The sequence below is a fragment of the Panulirus ornatus genome, chromosome 33 (genome assembly GCF_036320965.1).
Source record: "Panulirus ornatus isolate Po-2019 chromosome 33, ASM3632096v1, whole genome shotgun sequence".
NCBI lineage: Eukaryota > Metazoa > Arthropoda > Malacostraca > Decapoda > Palinuridae > Panulirus > Panulirus ornatus.
The window spans coordinates 5,706,891-5,730,120 of record NC_092256.1 but is presented as its reverse complement, the minus strand read 5'-3'; the positions used below and the strand labels follow the sequence as shown (position 1 = coordinate 5,730,120).

General features: G+C 41.1%; 1 protein-coding gene across 5 annotated transcripts in view; it reads right to left on the bottom strand.

Moving 5' to 3' along the window:
• LOC139759418 (uncharacterized) overlaps positions 1-23,230 on the bottom strand; it is an 853,213-nt gene that overhangs the window by 241,761 nt on the left and 588,222 nt on the right. The gene's annotated exons all lie outside the window — the stretch shown is intronic.

Genomic DNA, 23,230 nt, shown 5'->3' with positions numbered 1-23,230 from the left:
CTCTTGAAACAAAATACTGCAACATGGAAATCCATGACTCATGAATGACGGGACTAGATACCCTACATGTCCACCCAGACTCAGATGGTAGAGAACAGAGAATTTTATATCCCACCACCATAAGCCAACAGCCGTGTACAACACAGCGAGCGAATCTTTTTGGATGATACTTTGACATTTCTGTAAACAGAAGCCTGACCACTTCACAGAACAAACTAATCTGAAAATAGAATTGCTGAAAAATAAAAAAAAACAGAGAACGGATCTGCAGTCGCAAGCCACTGCCCCAGCTGCCCCGCTCCTACATGCTGCAGCCACTCAATGATTCACTGTATGTACATCTAATATATATATATATATATATATATATATATATATATATATATATATATATATATATATATATATATATATATATATTTATCTATTTATACTTGCTTGCCCTCATCCATTCCTGTCTCTAACTGCCCCACAGAAAAAACAGCATTCCTATCCCCTGCTTCAGCGAGGCAGTACCAGGAATACAGACAAAAAGGCCACATTAGTTCACACTCAGTCTCTAACTTTAATGCGTAATGCACCGAAACCACAGCTCCCTAGCCACATCCAGGCCCCACAGACCTTTCCATGGTTTACGCCGGACGCTTCACATGCCCTGGTTCAGTCCACTGACAGCAGGTCGACCCCAGTATACCACATCGTTCCAATTCTCCAATTCAATCCATTCCTTGCATGCCTCTCACCCTCCTGAATGTTCAGGCCCCGATCGCTCAAAATCTTTTTCACTTCATCCTTTCACCTTTTTCCCTCCATCTCTGATACATATATCCTCTGTCAATCTTTCCTCACTCATTCGCTCCATATGTCCAAACCATTTCAACACATCCTTTTCTGCTTTCTCAACCATACACTTTTTTTATTTCCACACATTTCTCTTACTCTTACATCACTTACTCGATCAAACCACCTCACACCATATCACACGAACATCTCATTTCCAAAACATCCATCCCTCCTCCGAACAAGCCATGCCTTGCAATCATACAACACTTGTTGGAACTACTATGCCTTCAAACATACCCATTTTCGTTCTCCGAGACAACGTTCTCTCCTTCCACACATTCTTCATCGCTCCCAGAACCTTTGCCACCTCCCCACTCTGTGACTTACCTCCGCTTCCGTGGTTCCATCCACTGCTAAGTCCACTCCCAGATATCTAAAACACTTTCATTTCTTCCAATATTTCTCCGTTCAAACTTACATCCCAAATAACTAGTCCCTCAGCCCTACTTGCTCTTTTTTACATTTACTCTCAACTATCTCCTTTTACACACTTTTCCACACTCAGTCACCAACGTCTGCAGTGTCTCACACATATCAGCCACTAGAGCTGTATCATCAGCAAACAACAACTGACTCACTTCCCAGGCCCTTTCATCCACAACAGACTGAATACTCGTTCCTTTCTCTAAAACTCTTGCATTTACCTTCAGAACCACCCCATCCATAAACAAATCAAACAACCATGGGGACATCACGCACCCCTGCTGCAAACCGACGTTCACTGGGAACCAATTACTTTCCTTTTTTCCTACTCGTATACATGCCTTACATCCTTGGTAAAAACGTTTTACTGCTTCTACCAACTTACCTCCCATACCATATATTCTTAAAATCTCCCAAAAAGCATCTTTATCAACTCTATTATATGCCTTTTCCAGATCCATAAAAGCTACACACATAATATTTTTTCAAAACAAACACCTGATCCACACATCCTCTACCACTACTGAAACTACATTGCTCTTCCCTCGTCTGATGCTCTGTACATGTCTTCACTTTCTCAATCAATACTGTCCCATATAATTTCCCAGGAATACTCAACAAACTTATGCCTCTGTAGACTGAACTCTCACCTTTATCCCCTATGCCTTTGTACAATGAATGCATTCCGCCAACCCTCAGGCACTTCACTATGATCCATACATACATTGAATATCCTTACCAACTAATCAACAACACAGTCACACCCTTTCTTAATCAATTCTACTGCAATACCATCCAAACCGGCCGCCTTGACGGATTTTATCTTCCCCAAAGCTTTCACTACTCTTCTCTCTTAAGCAAACCATTTTCACACCAACCCGATCAAAACATCCTATATTTGCCACTTCAAAATACTCACTCCATCTTCTCACTTATCTTACTTCATCACTACCTGTTATTACCTCCCCACTTGCCCCCTTCACCGATGTTCCCATTTCTTCTCTTATCTTACGCACGTTATTTACCTCCTTCCAAAACATCTTTTTATTCTACCCAAAATTTAATGGTAGTTTCTCACCGCAACTCTCATTTGCCCTCTTTTTCAACCCTTGCACCTTTCTCATGACCTCCTATCGCTTTCTTTTGCATATCACCCGCGTCATTTGCACTACTTCCCTGCATAAATCGTCCATACGGCTCTCTTCTTTTTTTTCATTGACAACCTTACTTCTTCATCCCACCCCTCACTACCCTTTCTAATCTGTCAACCTCCCACCTTTCTCATGCCACATGCATCTTTTGCGCAAGCCATCACTGCTTTCCTAAATACATCCCATTCCTCATCCACTCCCCACACATCATTTGCTCTCTCTCACCTTTAGCCATTCTACACTCAATCTCTTCCGGTACTTCGTCACAAAAGTCTCATTTTCAAGCTCACATACTCTCACTACTCTCTTCTTCCAACATTCTCCCTTCTTCTTTGAAAACCTCTGCAAATCTTCACCTTCGCTTCCACAAAATAGTGGTCAGATATCCCTCCAGTTGCCCCTCTCTGCATATTAATATCCAAAAGTCTTTCTTTTGCACGCCTATCAGTTAACAGGTCAACCAATAATGCCCTTTGGCAATCTCTCCTACCCACATACGTATACTTATGTATATCTCTCTTTTTAAACCAGGTACTCCCAATCACTCGTCTTTTTGCCGCACACAAATCCACATGCGCTTCACCAATTCCATTTAAAAAACTGAACACCCCATGTACACCAATTATACCCTCAACTGCCATATCTCTTACCTTCGCATTTAAGTCACCCATCACTAATACCCGGTCTCGTGCTTCAAAGCTGCTAACACACTCATTTAGTTGCTCCCCACAATCTTGCCCCTCATGATCTTCTCATGATTAGGTGCATAAGGCCCAATAATCACCCATCTCTCTCCATCCACTTTCAGTTTTACCCACATCTTTCTAGAATTTACTTTCTTACACTCTATTACATACTCCTACAACTCTTGCTTCAGGAGTAGTGCTACTCCTTCCTTAGATCTTGTCCTCTCACCAACCCTGACTTTACTCCCAAGAGTCTCCCAGAACACTCTTCCGTTTTACCCATGAGCTTCATTTCACCCAGAGCCAGAACATCCAGGTTTCTTTCCCCAAACATGCCACCTATCTCTCCTTTCTTCTCATTTTGGTTATATCCACACACACATTCAGATACCTTAATCTGAGCCTTCGAGGAGGATGAGCACTCGCCGCTTGACTCCTTCTGTTTCCCTTTTTAGAAATTTATATGTATATATGTACAAGGCAAAGGGGATAAGAGTGAGTGCTCAAATTACAGAGGTATAAGTTTGTTGATTATTCCTGGGAAATTATATGGAAGGGTATTGATTGAGAGGGTGAAGGCATGTACAGAGCATCAGATTGGGAAAGAGCTGTGTGGTTTCAGAAGTGGTAGAGGATGTGTGTTTCCTTTGAAAAATGTATGTGAGAAATACTTAGAAAAGCAAATGGATTTGAATATAGCATTTATGGATCTGGAGAAGGCATATGATAGAGTTGATAGAGATGCTCTGTGGAAGGTACTAAGAATATATGGTGTGGGAGGCAAGTTGTTAGAAGCAGTGAAAAGTTTTTATCAAGGATGTAAGGCATGTGTACGTGTAGGAAGAGAGGAAAGTGATTGGTTCTCAGTGAATGTAGGTTTGCGGCAGGGGTGTGTGATGTCTCCATGGTTGTTTAATTTGTTTATGGATGGGGTTGTTAGGGAGGTAAATGTAAGAGTTTTGGAAAGAGGGGAAAGTATGTATATATATATATATATATATATATATATATATATATATATATATATATATATATATATATATATATATATATCAAAATTAACATGGATGTTGTTTAGCTTGTTGACTAAATCTACATTGTTCATGATATCAGAATTTGATACCTTACCCACTAAAGGGCTTGATAAAGAAACTAACCATTTTGACAATTTATATGTGATGGAGCCTACTGAAATCACTATAATTTTGATTTCAAACCAGTTAACTTTGATGTTTCCTCACTTTTCACTAAAGTTCCAGTTGTTGACGTTTTAGAAAATCTATTTGATGTCTTGGGTGATATTCATTTACCTGTTTCAAAGTCTGTTTTCATTGAACTGATAAAATTGTGTATAAAACTGGTATGGCAATAGGTAACCCTCTTTCACCTGTACTAAGTAATCTTTACATGGAATTTTTTGAAACAAAATTACTAAAGGATATCTTACCTTCTAATGCAATTTGGTTTAGGTATGTAGACGATGCTCTTTGTGTTTGGCCAACAAATGAAAATTTACAAATATTTCTCCCCTTACTTAACAATTTAGTACCTTCTATCAAATTTACTGTTGAAAATGAAAATAATGGTATGTTACCATTTTTAGAATGCATGATCTATAGGCAAGGAAACAAGTTTAAGTTTAGCATATACAGAAAACCCACCAATGTATGCTCATATATCCATTATTACTCATCTCAACATGACAGAGTTAAATTATCATCATTTCAATCTATGTTCCTTAGGGCATTACGTATTTGCTGTCCAGAGTTTATTGATGATGAGTTTGAGAAGATATATTCTATTGGATCTAAGTTAAAGTACCCTATATCTTTCATTGATAAATCCCTTAAGTTAGCAAAGAAATCATTTTATAGAGTTGAGCCCAAACCTCCCACTGACATCAAGAATCTTTTAGTTCTCCCTTCTAATAATAATTTCACTTTACTTCCCATGTTGCTTAAATCCTTTAATGTAAATGTTGCCTTTAGCAACAATAATACTATAAAGAATATCTTAATCAGGAATTCACCAGAAAATTCTCTTGGATGCATCTACAAAGTGCCTTGGGGAAATTGTGATAAATTTCATGTTGGTCAGACTGGTAACGATCTTTCTGTTTGACTAAAGCAACATAAATATAGTATAAGAGCGGGATAAGAATCAAATGCCTTGTTTAATCACGTTAAAAACTATGATCATTGGAGTAATGCCATCTCAGTTATTAACTCTAACTCTATTACCAAGAGAAATATCATTGAATCTTCTACTATTAAATACACAAAGAATTATAATCTTAATATTAGTGATGGTCTATACAAATTAGATAACTATATTGTTGATAAATTTTGTAAAATATAAGTTTATGAACGCTCGTAGTATGTTTTGGACGATCACATGTTTACCAAATTGCGTCCTAGCTTCGTCTCTTCGATTTATGTCAACTGACTTATATTTCTCTCTTGTGTCTCCCCTGATGATGTGATTATTACACGAAAGTGCACTTGGGAACTTATCGTGTTTCATTTTCCCCGTGGACTCATAGGAACACACACATATATATATATATATATATATATATATATATATTTTTTTTTTTTTTTTTTTTTCATACTATTCGCTATTTCCCGCGATAGCGAGGTAGCGTTAAGAACAGAGGACTGGGCCTTTGAGGGAATATCCTCACCTGGACCTCTTCTCTGTTCCTTCTTTTGGAAAATAAAAAAAAAAAAAAAAAAAGAGAGGGGAGGATTTCCAGCCCCCCGCTCCCTTCCCTTTTAGTCGCCTTCTACGACACACAGGGAATCCGTGGGAAGTATTCTTTCTCCCCTATCCCCAGGGAATATAAATATATATATATTTTTTTTTTTCATACTATTCGTCATTTCCCGCATTAGCGAGGTAGCGCTAAGAACAAAGGACTGGGCCTTTGAGGGAATATCCTCACCTGGCCCCCTTCTCTGTTCCTTTTTTTGGAAAAAAAAAATAAAAAAAAAAAACGAGAGGGGAGGATTTCCAGCCCCCCGCTCCCTTCCCTTTTAGTCGCCTTCTACGACACGCAGGGAATACGTGGGAAGTATATATATATATATATATGTGTGTGTGTGTGTGTGTGTGTGTGTGTGTGTGTGTGTGTGTGTGTGTCTGTCTGTCTGTCTATGTATGTGTAAGTTTGCAAAAAGTACACAATAGTGAGTATATACGAGATACAGGAAAACCACAAGGAAAAGGAAAATACAAAGTGTCAAGCGCTTTCGTATATTACATTGTGAAGACATAGGATAGATAAAGAGAACTAGAATTCGATATACCAGCCGCTACAGGTCGGGGCAGGCAAATGAATTTAGAGAAACGTGAAGTTGATAAAGGCACAGGTCACCTTCGATAACCTTACCTCTCTCAAGTTACAAAATCAGGTTTACCTGTGTTCTGGGAAACATATTTACATATTCTGGGAATGATGATTACATATTCAGGGAATGATAATTACATATTCAAGGAATGATATTTACATTAATATTAATATATTTCCGGTCACATCAAAAATGCAGCAAGGAGAGAAGACGGGAAAACACAAGATCCAGAGGATAACTAAACTGTAAAAGTATCTATTGAGAGCCTACGAGGCTCTCGAAATGCTGAATAGGTCCAAATTTGGAGAGAGAATATTTAGTCCGAAAAAAACAAAAAAGGACGGGTATCGTATTCAGAAGCGAAGGAAAAGTGGGGTCAAGGAGCACCACAGAGGAGCACCACAGTTAACTGACTACCACAAGAAACCGATCGGAAAGTAAACGATACAAGAGAAACCAGAGAAAGGAGAAAACTCCACTGGAAGGAAGCAAAGTAAGCGAACACTTGTGCCATCCCCTGAAAAATGTTTTAGTGATATCGAGGACCAAGAGAAAATATTTAAAAAAAAAAATTCGTGAAAGAGAAGGGCATTAGGTCACACAGGAGAGATTACCACGAGACATTGTGGTGTGAGAGTCGTGACGGTGATCTGAGAGAAGGGGATGGCATTCTGAGTATGTGAGAAACTGAAAACCTGTGATGTTTGTCCTGAAGTGAAGAGCAGTGGATGCCAGGCTGTGGTTATGGAAGAAAGGATTAAAGAAATTTGAAGTTTGCACCGAGAGTCTGCAAAATCTCTCCTGAGCAATATTTGTGGGTAACTTTAAAGCAACTCGTCTGAGGTGGGGCCCAACAGGAAACTTTGTGCTGAAAGCCGGGATCACGAATGAGAATTCTGCTCGAGACTCTGATACAACAGTGCAATCAAACATCAGAAAACGTGATCTGCCACACTATGGTGCAACAGATCATACCCGAGTAGTTTAAGAACAGCTGACAAACTACTTCATGTGACAAAGAAGCAATGCGATTACAAAAAGAAGAAAATATGGGCCAATAAGAGTAACTTGGTATTCAATAAAGATTTTTTGAGATAGCGCTAAGGAGACTGAGGGTAAAAGATATGGATTCAAACACCTTACAGAACATGAAACTGCATGATTTTAAGCTGGACGTTCATCTCAACTATTCCAACACAATGATAAGTTCCTGCAGCCGTTAGAGAAAACAAGAACACTGACATTCTTCAGAAAGAGTTTGTGAAAGCCTCATTCATCTGTCCACTGTGTAAAAAGCACATTGGTAATAACTGGCTAACGGGGACGCTGGTTCTACAATTTTCTAGTAGAAATCCCGAGACGACAGTGATACGCACCAATTTTACTGCCTCCGTTGCTAAAATCACAGTCACCTTAGGGTACGGTGCTCGCTCCCCTAATGTTCCTCATACTTGTATCTGACATCAACAGCAACAGACAATAAACCTATGCTTCATCCATTGTAGGTCACGGTAGAAATCCTGCAGACAAAACTCAACTAAATCATCCACAAAAACATGAGTTCTCGTAAACCTTTCAGTTCCTCTGCTGTGCAAAAAGCGATATAAATTAGGTTGCACAGCGAGTACCAGAGGGGAACATGATACGTTGTGAGGCGCGTCAAGGATCTAGGTATTGTGTGCGAAGCCCAGAATCAACGAAGAGGGTGATAAATGGGGGACTGAGAGGCGTCCATACCAGTGAAATGAAACTGTCCAAAACACCTGTTCTCTCGCGACAGGAACTTAACCATGTGCTGACACCACCACACAGGGCGGCAGTGAGCTAAGAAACATTTGAAGGCCCTTTAAGGTCTGTATCGCTTCAGTAAAAAGTTTGAAATATTGAGCCAAACTGTAATCTTCAAAACTGTAGTTACAGGAAACTGTAAGCTCAATAACTATAATAAAAAAATGTAGGCTCTACCACTGAACTTACAGAAAACTGTAGGCTCTACAACTGAACTTACAGGAAACTGTAAGCTCTACAACTATACTCACAAGAAACTGTAAGCTCTACAACTATACTCACAGGAAACTGTAAGCTCTACAACTGCAGTTACAAGAACGCATGAGAGAGAAAGACATTTTGATATACACATAAAAACAACAAAGTCTACTCCTTAACCTGGGTAGGGAGATATCTGACTCCTGGAATGAGAGATAGGGAAGAATACGAAGAGTAAACAAAAAAAAAAATGGAGTAAACATTAGGGCGTATGGCAAGGAGATCAAGGGACAACATCTGTTCATCATACCTTGGGCAAATACACGAGACACCGTATATTTACGTTACTAGAGAATGTTCAAGATGTGTGGAACTACAAATGTAAATCTCTCTTCCCGTACAGTACAAGGAGGTAATTACACACATGTGCACTCGCTTAGAAATCTATATACCAATTCTATCTGTCTGTCTGTCTGTCTGTCTGTCTCTCTCTCTCTCTCTCTCTCTCTCTCTCTCTCTCTCTCTGAGCATATAGGCAATCTACATAATCACACAGACTGAATTCCAGCAGTGTAATGAGGACCGCTTCAGCATCCCCGACCGGAGGGTCATTATACCTCAGGAGGTCATCATTCGGAATTCTCCTCCTCTCTCCAGGACTCAATGAAGCCACTTACCCCCCAGGTATAATGAGGGAACTTATGAGTGTGCTCCTCGTAATCACCCACTGCTTAGGGTTCCCTTATAATCTAGTGATAATCAAGGGTTCTGACCCAGGCAATAGACAATTTCTTTTGAGGCCAATCACCAAGCCACCTCCAGCACGCTTGGCGGGCTGAGGACCCACAGAGTTGTCGCTCTCGCACCGAGGGTCGGGTGGAAGACCCACAGAGATGTCGCTCTTGCATGGAGGGTTGAAGACCCACAGAGATGTCGCTCTTGCATGGAGGGTTGAAGACCCACAGAGATGTCCCTCTTGTATGGAGGGTTGAAGACCCACAGAGATGTCGCTCTTGCATGGAGGGTTGAAGGCCCACAGAGATGTCACTCTTGTATGGAGTGTTGAGGACCCACAGAGATGTCGCTCTTGCATGGAGGGTTGAAGACCCACAGAGATGTCGCTCTTGTATGGAGAGTTGAAGACCCACAGAGATGTCGCTCTTGCATGGAGGGTTGAAGGCCCACAGAGATGTCACTCTTGCATGGAGTGTTGAGGACCCACAGAGATGTCGCTCTTGCATGGAGGGTTGAAGGCCCACAGAGATGTCCCTCTTGTATGGAGGGTTGAAGACCCACAGGGATGTCGCTCTTGCATGGAGGGTTGAAGACCCACAGAGATGTCACTCTTGTATGGAGGGCTGAGGACCCACAGAGATGTCGCTCTTGCATGGAGGGTTGAAGACCCACAGAGATGTCCCTCTTGTATGGAGGGTTGAAGACCCACAGAGATGTCGCTCTTGCATGGAGGGTTGAAGGCCCACAGAGATGTCACTCTTGTATGGAGGGTTGAGGACCCACAGAGATGTCGCTCTTGTATGGAGGGTTGAAGACCCACAGAGATGTCGCTCTTGTATGGAGGGTTGAAGGCCCACAGAGATGTCGCTCTTGCATGGAGGGTTGAAGACCCACAGAGATGTCGCTCTTGCATGGAGGGTTGAAGACCCACAGAGATGTCGCTCTTGCATGGAGGGTTGAAGGCCCACAGAGATGTCCCTCTTGTATGGAGTGTTGAGGACCCACAGAGATGTCGCTCTTGCATGGAGGGTTGAAGACCCACAGAGATGTCCCTCTTGTATGGAGAGTTGAAGACCCACAGAGATGTCCCTCTTGTATGGAAAGTTGAATATCCACAGAATGTCGCTCTCACACGGACACAGTGATTTCCGTGCTCAAGTGGTAGACTGTTAAACTAAAATCGTGAAGGTGACGGGTAGTGTGGTACACAAGAGCGTCACCCGGGGCGTTACGTGTAAGCACATGACTATGTGAGGAGGAGACTGGCGGAAACACACACGACTATGAGGAACCACAGTGGATGGAACTGGTAACTTGAGCAACAACAACAACAACAACAACAACAACAACAACAACAACAACAACATATCGCTAATTTCATTTTCGAGTCTTTTTTTCTTTTCAATTTGGGAAGAATCTGGAAGTTCAGTAACGTAGTTCCAACTGTTTCTCCCGATTTGGATTGTGAAAGCTTTTGTGTTCGGAAGGTTGGATCAGAGAGAGAGAGAGAGAGAGAGAGAGAGAGAGAGAGAGAGAGAGAGAGAGAGAGAGAGAGAGAGAGAGAGAGAGACGTATCGTAATGAGGAACACAATGAAAATGGGAAAGCTGAACTTGGATGTAGCTATAGAGTCTCAGGGGGGAATCGGACGAGCTATACCAAGCAGCAAATAAAGAGGTGCAAACAGGGTAAGTCCTGTTAAGCATACTAGGAACTGTAGAATTTAAAAATTTGTTCGCTGGAGTAGATACGGATAGCAGGTATCAAAATGGTAAAAATTATGGCCTTAAAAAACGGGCGGAAATTGTGAAGATCTGCGACCCCGATGGAGTACCGGCGAAGCTTAACACTGCTGGTGAATGAAGAAATGAATTCCTACTCAGTCCACAGTCATCCCACCTGTTCATCTACCCCTAGAGGTTGGTTGATGAAATGAGTACCTAGCTCAGGTTACGATATATACATATATATATATATATACATATATATATATATATATGTATCCCTGGGGATAGGGGATTAAGAATACTTCCCACGTATTCCCTGCGTGTCGTAGAAGGCGACTAAAAGGGGAGGGAGCGGGGGGCTGGAAATCCTCCCCTCTCGTTTTTTTTTTTTTTTTTTTTTTTTTTTTTTTCAAAAGAAGGAACATAGAATTGGGCCAGGTGTAAAGGCCCAGTCCTCTGTTCTTAACGCTACCTCGCTAATGCGGGAAATGGCGAATAGTTTGAAAGAAAAGAAAAGATATATATATATATATATATATATATATATATATATATATATATATATATATATATATATATATATATATTGACAGTACGTCGACCCCGGTATACAACATTGTTCCAATTCACTCTATTCCTTGCACGCCTTTCACCCTCCAGCATGTTCAGGCCCCGATCACTCAAAATCTTTTTCACTCGATCATTCCACCCACAATTTGGTCTCCCACTTCTCCTCGTTGCCTCCACCTCTGACATATATATCCTCTATGTCAATCTTTCCTCACTCATTCTCTCTATGTGACCAAACCATTTCAAAACACCCTCTTCTGCTCTCTCAACCACACTCTTTTTCTTACAACACATCTCTCTTACCCTTTCTTTACTTACTCGATCAAACCATCTCACACCACATATTTTCCTCAAACATCTCATTTCCAGCACATCCACCTTCCTCCGCACAACCCTATCTATACCCCACGCCTCACAACCACTATTCCTTCAAACATACCCATTTTTGCTTTCCAAGATAACCTTCTCGATTTCCATACATTTTTTAACGCTCCCAGGACTTTCGCCCCCTCCCCTAACCTATGATTGACTTGCACTTCCATTGTTCCATCCGCTGCCAAATCCACTACCAGATATCTAAAACACTTCACTTCCTCCAGCTTTCTCCATTCAAACTTACCTCCCAGTTGAATTGTCCCTCAACCCTACTGTACCTAATAACTTTGCTCTTATTCACATTTACTCTCAGTTTTCTTGTTTCACACACTTTACCAAACCAGTCACTAGCTTCTGCAGTTTCTCACCCGAATCAGCCACCAGCGCTGTATCATCAGCGAACAATAACTGACTCACTTCTCAAGCTCCCTCATCCACAACAGACTGCATACTTGCCCATCTTTCCAAAACTCTTTCATTCACCTCCCTAACAACCCCATCCATAAACAAATTAAACAACCATGGAGACATCACGCACACCTGCCGTAAACCAACATTCACTGACAACCAATCACTTTCCTCTCTTCCTACTCGTACACATGCCTTACATCCTCGATAAAAACTCTTCACTGCTTCTAATAACTTGCCTCCCACACCATATATTCTTAATACCTTCAACAGAGCATCTCTACCAACTCTATCATATGCCTTGTCCATCAACTCTATCATATGCCTTGTCCAGATCCATAAATGCTACATACAAATCCATTTGCTTTTCTAAGTATTTCTCACATACATTCTTCAAAGCAAACACCTGATCCACACATGCTCTACCACTTTTGAAACCACACTGCTCTTCCCCAATCCTTGATGCTCTGTACGTACCTTCAACCACTCAATCAATACCCACCCATATAATTTCCCAGGAATACTCAACAATCTTATACCTGTAATTTTAGCACTCACTTTTATCCCCTTTGCCTTTGTACAATGGCAATATGCAAGCATTTCGCCAATCCTTAAGCACCTCACCATGAGTCATATATACATTAAATAACCTTACCAACCAGTCAACAATACAGTCACCCCTTTTTTAATAAATTCCACTGTAATACCATCCAAACCCGCTGCCTTGCTGGCTTTCATCTTCCGCAAAGCTTTCACTACCTCTTCTCGGTTTACGAAATCATTCTCCCTAACCCTCTCACTTTGCACACCACCTCGACCAAAACACCCTATATCTACCACTCTATCATCAAACACATTCAGCAAACCTTCAAAATACTCACTCCATCTCCTCACATCACCACTACTTGCTATCACCTCCCCATTAGCTCCCTATGCTGATGCTCCCATTTGTTCCCTTGTCTTACGCACTTTGTTTACCTCTTTCCAAAACATCTTATATGTATATATATATATATATATATATATATATATATATATCTTATTCACAACCTTGCCCTTACTCACATCTACTCTCAGCTTTTCTTCTTTCACACACTTTACTCAGTCACCAGCTTCTGCAGTTTCTCACCCGAATCAGCCACCAGCGCTGTATCGTCAGCAAACAACAACTGTCTCACTTCCCAAGCCCTCTCATCCACAACAAACTACATACTTGCCGCTATCTCCTAAACTCTTGCACTTGCATCCCTAACAACCATGGAGACATCATGCACCCCTGCCGCAAACCAACATTCACTGAGAACCAATCATTTTCCTCTCTTCCTATTCGTAGACATGCCTTACATCCTCGACAAAAACTTTTCACTGCTGGCAACTTACCTCCCACACATATACTCTTAATACCTTCCACAGAGCATCTCTATCAACTCTATCATATGCCTTCTCCAGATCCATATATACTACATATAAATCCATTTGTTTTTCTAAGTATTTCTCACATACATTCTTCAAAACAAACACCTGATCCACACATCCTATACTACTTCTAAAATCACAATGCTCTTCCCCAATCTGATGTTCTGAACATGCCTTTACCCTCTTAATCAATACCCTCCCATATAATTTCCTAGGAATACTCAACAAACTTATACCTCTGTAATCTGAGCACTTATCTTTATCCCCTTTGCCTTTGCACAATAGCTCTATGCATGCATTCCGCCAATCCTCAGGCACTTCACCATGAGCCATACATACTATGAATATCCTCACTACCCAGTCAACAACACAGTCATCCACTATCTTAATAAATTCCACTGCAATACCATCCAAACACGCCGACTTGCCGGCTTTAATCTTTCGCAAAGCTTTCACTACCTCTTCTCTGTTTACCAAATCATTCTCCCTGACCCTCTCACTTCGCACACCACATCGACCAAAACATCCTATATCTGCCATTCTATCATCAGTCACATTCAACAAACCTTTAAAATACTCACTCCATCTCCTCACATCACCACCTCTTGTTATTACCTTCCCATTAGCACCCTTCACCGATGTTCCCATTTGTTCTCTTGTCTTACACACTTTATTTACGTCTTTCCAATACATCTTTTTATTCTCCCTAAATTTAATGATACTCTTTCACTCAACTCTCATTTGCTCTCTTTTTCACCTCTCACACCTATCTCTTGACCTCCTGCCTCTTTCTTCTATACATCTCCCACTCAATTGCACTTTTTCCTGCAAAAATTGTCCATATGCCTCTCTCTTCTCTTTCACTAATAATCTTACTTCTTCATCCCACCACTCAGTACCTTTTCTAATCTGCCAACCTCCCACGCTTCTCATGCCACAAGCATCTTTTGCGCAAGCCATCAATGTTTCCTTCAATTGAAACATCCCGTTCCTCCCCCACTCCCCTTACGTCCTTTGCTCTCACCTTTTTCCATTCTGCACTCAGTCTCTCCAGGTGCTTCCTCACACAAGTCTCCTTTCCAAGATCAATTACTCTCACCACTCTCTTCACTCCAATATTCTCTCTTCTTTTCTGAAAACCTCTATAAATCTTTACCTACGCCTCCACAAGATAATGATCAGACATCTCTCCAGTTGCATCTTTCAGCACATTAACATCCAAAAGTCTCTCTTTCACGCACCGATCAATCAACACGTAATCCAATAACACTCTCTGGCCATCTCTCCTACTTACATACGTATACTTATGTATATCTCTCTTTTTAAACCAGGTATTCCCAATCACCAGTCCTTTTTCATCACACAAATCTACAAGCTCTTCACCATTCCCATTTACAGCAGAGAACATCCCATGTACACCAATATTTCCCTCAACTGCCACATTACTCACTTTTGCATTCAAATCATCCATGACTATAACCCGGTCTCGTGCATCAAAACTGTCGACACACTCACTCAGCTGCTCCCAAAACACTTGCTTCTCATGATCTTTCTTCTCATGATTAAGTGCAAAAGCCCCAATAATCACCCATCTCTCTCCATCCACTTTCAGTTTTACCCATATCAATCTTGAGTTTACTCTCTTTCACTGTATCACATACTCCCACCACTCCTGTTTCAGGAGTCGTGCTACTCCTTCCTTTGCTTTTGTCCTGTCATCAACCCCTGACTTAACTCCTGAAATATTCCCAAACCATTCTTCCCCTTTACCTTTGAGCTTCTTTTTAATCAGAGCCAAAACATCTAGGTTCCCTTCCTCAAACAAATTACCTATCTCTCCTTTTTTCTCATCTTGGTTAAATCCACACACATTTAGACACCCCAATGTTAGCCTTCGAGTAGGATGAGCACACCCCACGTGAATCCTTCTGTTTCCCCTTTTAGAAAGTTAAAATACAAGGAGGGGAGGGTTTCTAGCCCCCCGCTCCCGTCCCCTTTAGTCGCCTTCTACGACACACGGGGAATGCGTGAGAAGTATTCTTTCTCCCCTAGCCCCAGGGATATATATATATATATATATATATATATATATATATATATATATTTCTTTCTTTTAAACTATTCGCCATTTCCCGCGTTAGCGAGGTAGTGTTAAGAACAGAGGACTGGGCCTTTTTTGGAATATCCTCACCTGGCCCCCTCGGTTCCTTCTTTTGGAAAATTTAAAAAAAACGAGAGGGGAGGATTTCCAGCCCCCCGCTCCCTCCCCTTTTAGTCGCCTTCTACGACACGCAGGGAATACGTGGGAAGTATTCTTAATCCCCTATCCCCAGGGATAATATATATATATATATATATATATATATATATATATATATATATATATATATATATATATATATATATATATATATATTAGGTACAGTAGGGTTGAGGGTCAAGTCAATTGGGAGGTGAGTTTGAATGGAGAAAAACTGAAGGAAGTGAAGTGTTTTAGATATCTGGGAGTGGATCTGGCAGCGGATGGAACCATGGAAGCGGATGTGGATCATAGGGTGGGGGAGGGGGCGAAAATTCTGGGAGCCTTGAAGAATGTGTGGAAGTCGAGAACATTATCTCGGAAAGCAAAAATGGGTATGTTTGAAGGAATAGTGGTTCCAACAATGTTGTATGGTTGCGAGGCGTGGACTATGGATAGAGTTGTGCGCAGGAGGATGGATGTGCTGGAAATGAGATGTTTGAGGACAATGTGTGGTGTGAGGTGGTTTGATCGAGTAAGTAACGTAAGGGTGAGAGAGATGTGTGGAAATAAAAAGAGCGTGGTTGAGAGAGCAGAAGAGGGTGTTTTGAAATGGTTTGGGCACATGGAGAGAATGAGTGAGGAAAGATTGACCATGAGGATATATGTGTCGGAGGTGGAGGGAACGAGGAGAAGAGGGAGACCAAATAGGAGGTGGAAAGATGGAGTGAAAAAGATTTTGTGTGATCGGGGCCTGAACATGCAGGAGGGTGAAAGGAGGGCAAGGAATAGAGTGAATTGGAGCGATGTGGTATACCGGGGCTGACGTGCTGTCAGTGGATTGAATCAAGGCATGTGAAGCGTCTGGGGTAAACCATGGAAAGCTGTGTAGGTATGTATATTTGCGTGTGTGGACGTATGTATATACATGTGTATGGGGGTGGGTTGGGCCATTTCTTTCGTCTGTTTCCTTGCGCTACCTCGCAAACGCGGGAGACAGCGACAAAGCAATATATATATATATATATATATATATATATATATATATATATATATATATATATATATATATATATATATATATATATGTGTGTGTGTGTGTGTGTGTGTGTGTGTGTGTGTGTGTGTGTGTGTGTGTGTGTATATATTTATCTATTTATTTAATTATTATACTTTGTCGCTGTCTCCCGCGTTAGCGAGGTGGAAAAGGGAAACAGACGAAAGAATGGCCCAACCCACCCACATACACATGTATATACATACACGTCCACACACGCACATATACATACCTTATACATCTCAATGTATACATATACATACACACACAGACATATACATATATACACATGTACATAATTCATACTGTCTGCCCTTATTTATTTTCGTCGCCACCCCGCCACACATGAAATGACAACCCCCTCCCCCCGCATGTGCGCGAGGTAGCGCTAGGAAAAGACAACAAAGACCACATTCGTTCACACTTAGTCTCTAGCTGTCATGTATGATGCACCGAAACCACAGCTTCCTTTCCACATCCAGGCCCCACAAAAATTTCCATGGTTTAGCCCAGACGGTTCACCTGCCCTGGTCCAATAGATTGACAGCACGTCGACCCCGGTATACCACATCGTTCCAATTCACTATGTTGCTTGCACGCCTTTCACCCTCCTGCATGTTCAAGCCCCGATCACTCAAAATATTTTTCACTACATCTTTCCACCTCCAATCTGGTCTCCCACTTCTGCTCGTTCCCTCCACCTCTGACACATGTATCCTCTTTGTCAATCTTTCCTCACTCATTCTCTCCATGTGATCAAACCATTTTAAAACACCCTCTTCTGCTTCCTCAACCACACTCTTTTCATTACAACACATCTCTATTACCCTTTCATTACTTACTCGATCAAGCCACCTCACACCACATATTGTCCTCAAACCTCTCATTTCCAGCATATCCACCCTCCTCCGCACAACTCTATAGCCCACGCCTCTCAACCGTATAACATTGTTGGAACCACTATTCCTTCAAACATACCCATTTTTGCTTTCCAAGATAACGTTCTCGACTTCCACACATTTTTCAGCACTTTCAAAACTTTCGCCCCCTCCCACACCCTATGATTCACTTCCGTTTTCATATATACAAATTAAACTACCATGGAGACATCTCGCATCCCTGCCGTAAACTGACATTCACTGAGAACCAATCAGTTTCCTCTCTTCCTACACGTACAAATGCCTTACATCCTTGATAAAATCTTTTCACTGCTTCTAGCAACTTGCCTCCCACACCATACATTCTTAATACCTTCGACAGAGCATCTCTTTCAACTGTATCATATGCCTTCTCCAGATCCATAAATGCTACATACAAATCGATTTGATTTGTTTTTCTAAGTATTTCTCACATACATTCTTCAAAGCAAACATCTGATCCACACACGCTGTACCACTTCTGAAACCACACTGCTCTTCCCCAATCTGATGCTCAGTACATGCTTTCACCCTCTCAATCAATACCCCCCCCCCATATATTTTCCCAGGAATACTCAACAAACTTATACCTCTGTAATTTGAACTCTCACCTTTATCCCTTTTGCTTTTGTATAATGACACAACACATGCATTCCGCCAATCCTCAGGCACCTCACCATGAGTCATACATATATTGAATATCCTTACCAACCAGTCAACAACACAGTAACCCCCTTATCTAATATATTCCACTGCAATACCATCCAAACCCACTGGCTTGCCGGCTTTCATCTTCCGCAAAGCTTTAACTACCTCTTCTCTTTTTACCAAATCATTCTCCCTGACCCTCTCACTTCGCACACCACCTCGACCAAAACACTCTATATCTGCCACTCTGTCATCTAATACATTCAATAAACCTTCAAAATGCTCACCCCATTTCCTTCTCATATCAACCCTACTTGTCATTACCTCCCTATTAGCCCCGTTTTGTTCTCTTGTCTTATGCACTTTATTTATCTCCTTCCAAAATATCTTTTTATTCTCCCCAAAATTTAATGATACTCTCTCACTCCAACTCTCATTTGCCCTCTTTTTCACCTTTTGCACTTTTCCCTTGACCTCCTGCCTCATTCTTGTATACACCTCCCAGTCATTTGCACTATTTCCCTGCAAAACTCGTCCAAATGCCTCTCTCTTCTCTTTCACTAATAATCTTAAGCCTTCATTCCACCAGTCACTACCCTTTCTAATCTGCCCACCTCCCACGCTTCTCATAGCACAAGCATCTTTTGCGCAAGCCATCACTGCTTTCCTAAATACATCCCATTCCTCCCCCATGGATGGAGTTGTTAGGGAGGTGAATGCAAGAGTTTTGGAGAGAGGGGCAAGTATGCAGTCTGTTGTGGATGAGAGGGCTTTGGAAGTGAGTTAGTTGTTATTCGCTGATGATACAGCACTGGTGGCTGATACTGGTGAGAAACTGCAGAAGCTGGTGACTGAGTTTGGTAAAGTGTGCGAAAGAAGAAAGCTGAGAGCAAATGTGAATAAGAGGAAGGTTATTAGGTACAGGTTAGCATTAAGGGACAAGTCTATTGGGAGGTAACTTTAAATGGAGAAAAACTGGAAGTGAAGTTTTTTAGATATCTGGGAGTGGATTTCGCAGCGGATGGAACCATAGAAGCGGAAGTGAGTCACAGGGTGGGGGAGGGGGCGGAAGCTCTGGGAGCGTCGAAAAATGTGTGGAAGGCGAGAACATTATCTCGGAAAGCAAAAATGGGTATGTTTGAAGGAATAATGGTGCCAACAATGTTATATGGTTGCGAGGCGTGGGCTATAGATAGGGTGTGCGGAGGAGGGTGGATGTGTTGGAAATGAGATGCTTGAGGACAATTTGTGGTGTGAGGTGGTTTGATCGAGTAAGTAATGAAAGAGTAAAAGAGATGTGTGGAAATAAAAAGAGTGTGGCTGAGAGAGCAGAAGAGGGTGTTTTGAAATGGTTTGGTCACATGGAGAGAATGAGTGAGGAAAGATTGACAAAAAGGATGTATGTGTCAGAGGTGGAGGGAACGAGGACAAGTGGGAGACTAAATTTTGAGGTGGAAGGATGGAGTGAAAAAGATTCTGAGCGATCGGGCAGTGAACATGAAGGAGGGTGAAAGGCGTGCAAGGAATAGAGTGAAATGGAACGCTGTGGTATACCTGGGTCGACGTGCTGTCAATGGAATGAACTAGGGTATGTGAAGCGTCTGGTGTAAACTAGGGAAAGTTTTGTGGGGCCTGGATGTGGAAAGGGAGCTGTGGTTTCTGTGCATTATACATGACAGGGAGAGACTGAGTGTGAGTGAATGTCTTTTCCTAGCGCTACCTCTCGCGCATGCTTGGGAAGGGGGTCGTCATTTCATGCGTGGCGAGGTGGCGACAGGAGTGAATAAAGGTAGCAAGTATGAATTATGCAAATGTCTTTATATGTATATGTCTGTGTATGTATATATATATATATATGTGTGTATGTGGGTGGGTTGGGCCATTCTTTCGTCTGTTTCCTTGCGCTACCTCGCTAACGCGGGAGACAGCGACAAGGTATAATGAATATAATATATATATATATATATATATATATATATATATATATATATATATATATATATATATATATATATATATATATATATATATATCCTTTCTTAAACACAGGGAAATGAAACACGATAAATTCCAAATGCACTTTCGTGTAATAATCACATCATCAGGGGAGACACAAAGAGAGAAATATAACAGTCAGTTGATATACAACGAGGAGACGTAGCTAGGACGCCATCTGGTAAACAAGTGATTACCTGAATGGAGGTCGGGTGCGGCCAAGTATGGCAACATGCGTATCATAAAATTTATCATTTGGACAAGAATGGAATGTGTTTACAAATATTATCAACATTAAAGCTCTCCAATTTGTTTAGACCTTCGCTAATATCAATGTTACAATTCTTTGTGTATTTGATATTAGAAGATTCAATGATATTTCTCGTGATACAAGAGTTAGACTTAATAACTGAGACGGCATTACTCCAGTCTCTGTACGAACGCCTGCTTCTGTTATAATCATACAAGGCACATCAGTGAAATCATACAAACTAACCTCCAGTTATGATTTGGAGTTGGTATCTAACGCTTCCTTTCGGATATTCACATTAATTTAATACCAATCTGTTCAACATATATTTAGGAATCAGTCTTTGTTTACCAAGCTTTATAACAAAAAAAAAAAAAAAATGGACGTAAAGAAAAACTGTGCAAAGATTATTGCACATTCGTCCTTTGCTTCAATGGTCTCTTTTAAGGACGGTTGGAATTCAGGACATTAAAACACAGAAGCAGCAGCACTGTCTTGTGTTCTAAAACTGATGAAGACACTTGAAAAAGGAGAGTAAGATGTTAACAACATTGGTTCAGGGTACTTCGATTCTCAAACTTAATATCTATGTTTGTCTATCATACATGAGAATGGGGAAAGTCGTAGGTAGAGATGAACTGATGATGCATTTTTTTTTTCTTATAAGCCAAGTTCAAAGCGCAATGTTGAGGAAATGATGGGTATTTGGGAGTTTAATGATGATAAAAGATAGGGACACTTCAGTGAAAGATATAGACCTGGCAGCCAGATGGGAAATTGAATATCGACCTGTTACTCTGGAGATGCCTGGGCTGAACACTTTCACAGCATGTGTCTTGGGGTGGGGGACGCTTGACGTCAAATGGAGGTCTTTGACGGAGAGGATTTTCATGTTTGGGACACTTACTTTTTTTCACGGTAGCTGAAACGACACGGGGAACTGAAGGCCTTGCACATGGTCATCTCATTAACGCTGTATACACACAGCACAAAAACTATCTTTACACTTTTAAAGTGACATAATATGACATAAGAACGAAAAAATCTAAGAGCATAGCAACCTCTATGACCTTAAAGTTAACAGATCATTCTGAGACCTTTCGTTCACTGGTGTGAAAATCGTTTTTTATGCTTTTGCACGTATACCCTAGTTCAAGCCAGGCACCCACTTTACTGATCAACTCCTTTGGGAGGATTAACAGCTGGGTTGACTGTGGACCTGATGTTGCAACCAGAATTCTAACCAATGCAACCGAACCCGGGCGGTCCGTAAATGCTAAAGCTAACTGCTACACCATGGAGGCAATGCTGTATTCTGACTTTTGTAATCTACCTGGGAAATACTGTTTCAATTGTTGGGTTCGAATAGTCTTACAGGCTATTAACTCTTTGAAACTGAGAAAATAACTATATTTCATTCAGCATATGGAATTCCTTCGACTATGAGATGCGTACACTATCAGAGGGTCGCTTGTGATTAGTGTAATCACTCAAGTCTTAGCAACAGGATGTAGTTCAGTCTAGGACGCAGCATCCTAGAAAGTAAAACAATTACCAGTTATAGGTAGATGAGGGACGACACATCTGGTGTCTCAGACAGTCATGAGAGACGAGACACTTTTGTAATATTTTCAAATAGATATTCAGCGAGAGCAACTTCATTTACAATGACTCGTCGACGTTTAATGTGTACAAGCTAACATGATCTAGTCGGTGTTCAGCAAACGTTTGGTGTGGAACCCGAGTTTCTCAGAGAAAAAAAAAAATATCATGCAAATGTTTTTGTAAGATATGAAGACAGCCTCCTGGAGGCCAAACTGGAATGGTGTGTAGTCACCTTAAGACTACAGCTTGAATCCAAGTCCACGTACTGTATCTTTCATATCTGAAGGAGGCATTACTGAAGACGAAGTATATCCGGTTTGTCCGACAAATGAAACTACTTCAATGAAATCCTGAAATACCAAAGCACTCAAGCTTAGGTAAAAGAATATTATCAATGTCATTAAATACTTTTAAAAATACGATTTCTAGTAAGACAAAAAGAACGAATTTTCGATCACCTAATGTTTAGTAGATGTGGTCAGTGTTGAGCAGTTCATTCACCGAGGATCTTTTACACGCATTTGACATTCAGGAGGTGACTGGCTTTGAGACACTGCGTCAATTAGGAACATAACGTGTTCGAGCCCTCTGAGTTCTGGTCTTCTTGTTACTGCAAAAGGCGAAGAGCGGTGGAGTGACATTATTCATTGGTATAATCACTCATTCGCCATTTTTTCTCTTCCTCCTTCCTATTTTGTCCACACAACCTTTCAGCTCAACATTAACACATTTTCCCGAAAATATATCAACTCAGCGGCCAGCAATTTCTATCCTGTCAAGGAAATGGATGAGCTTTTGGCAACTGTATATGGAGATTAGTCAGGGGCATCTGGTATGTCCAAATACGGAA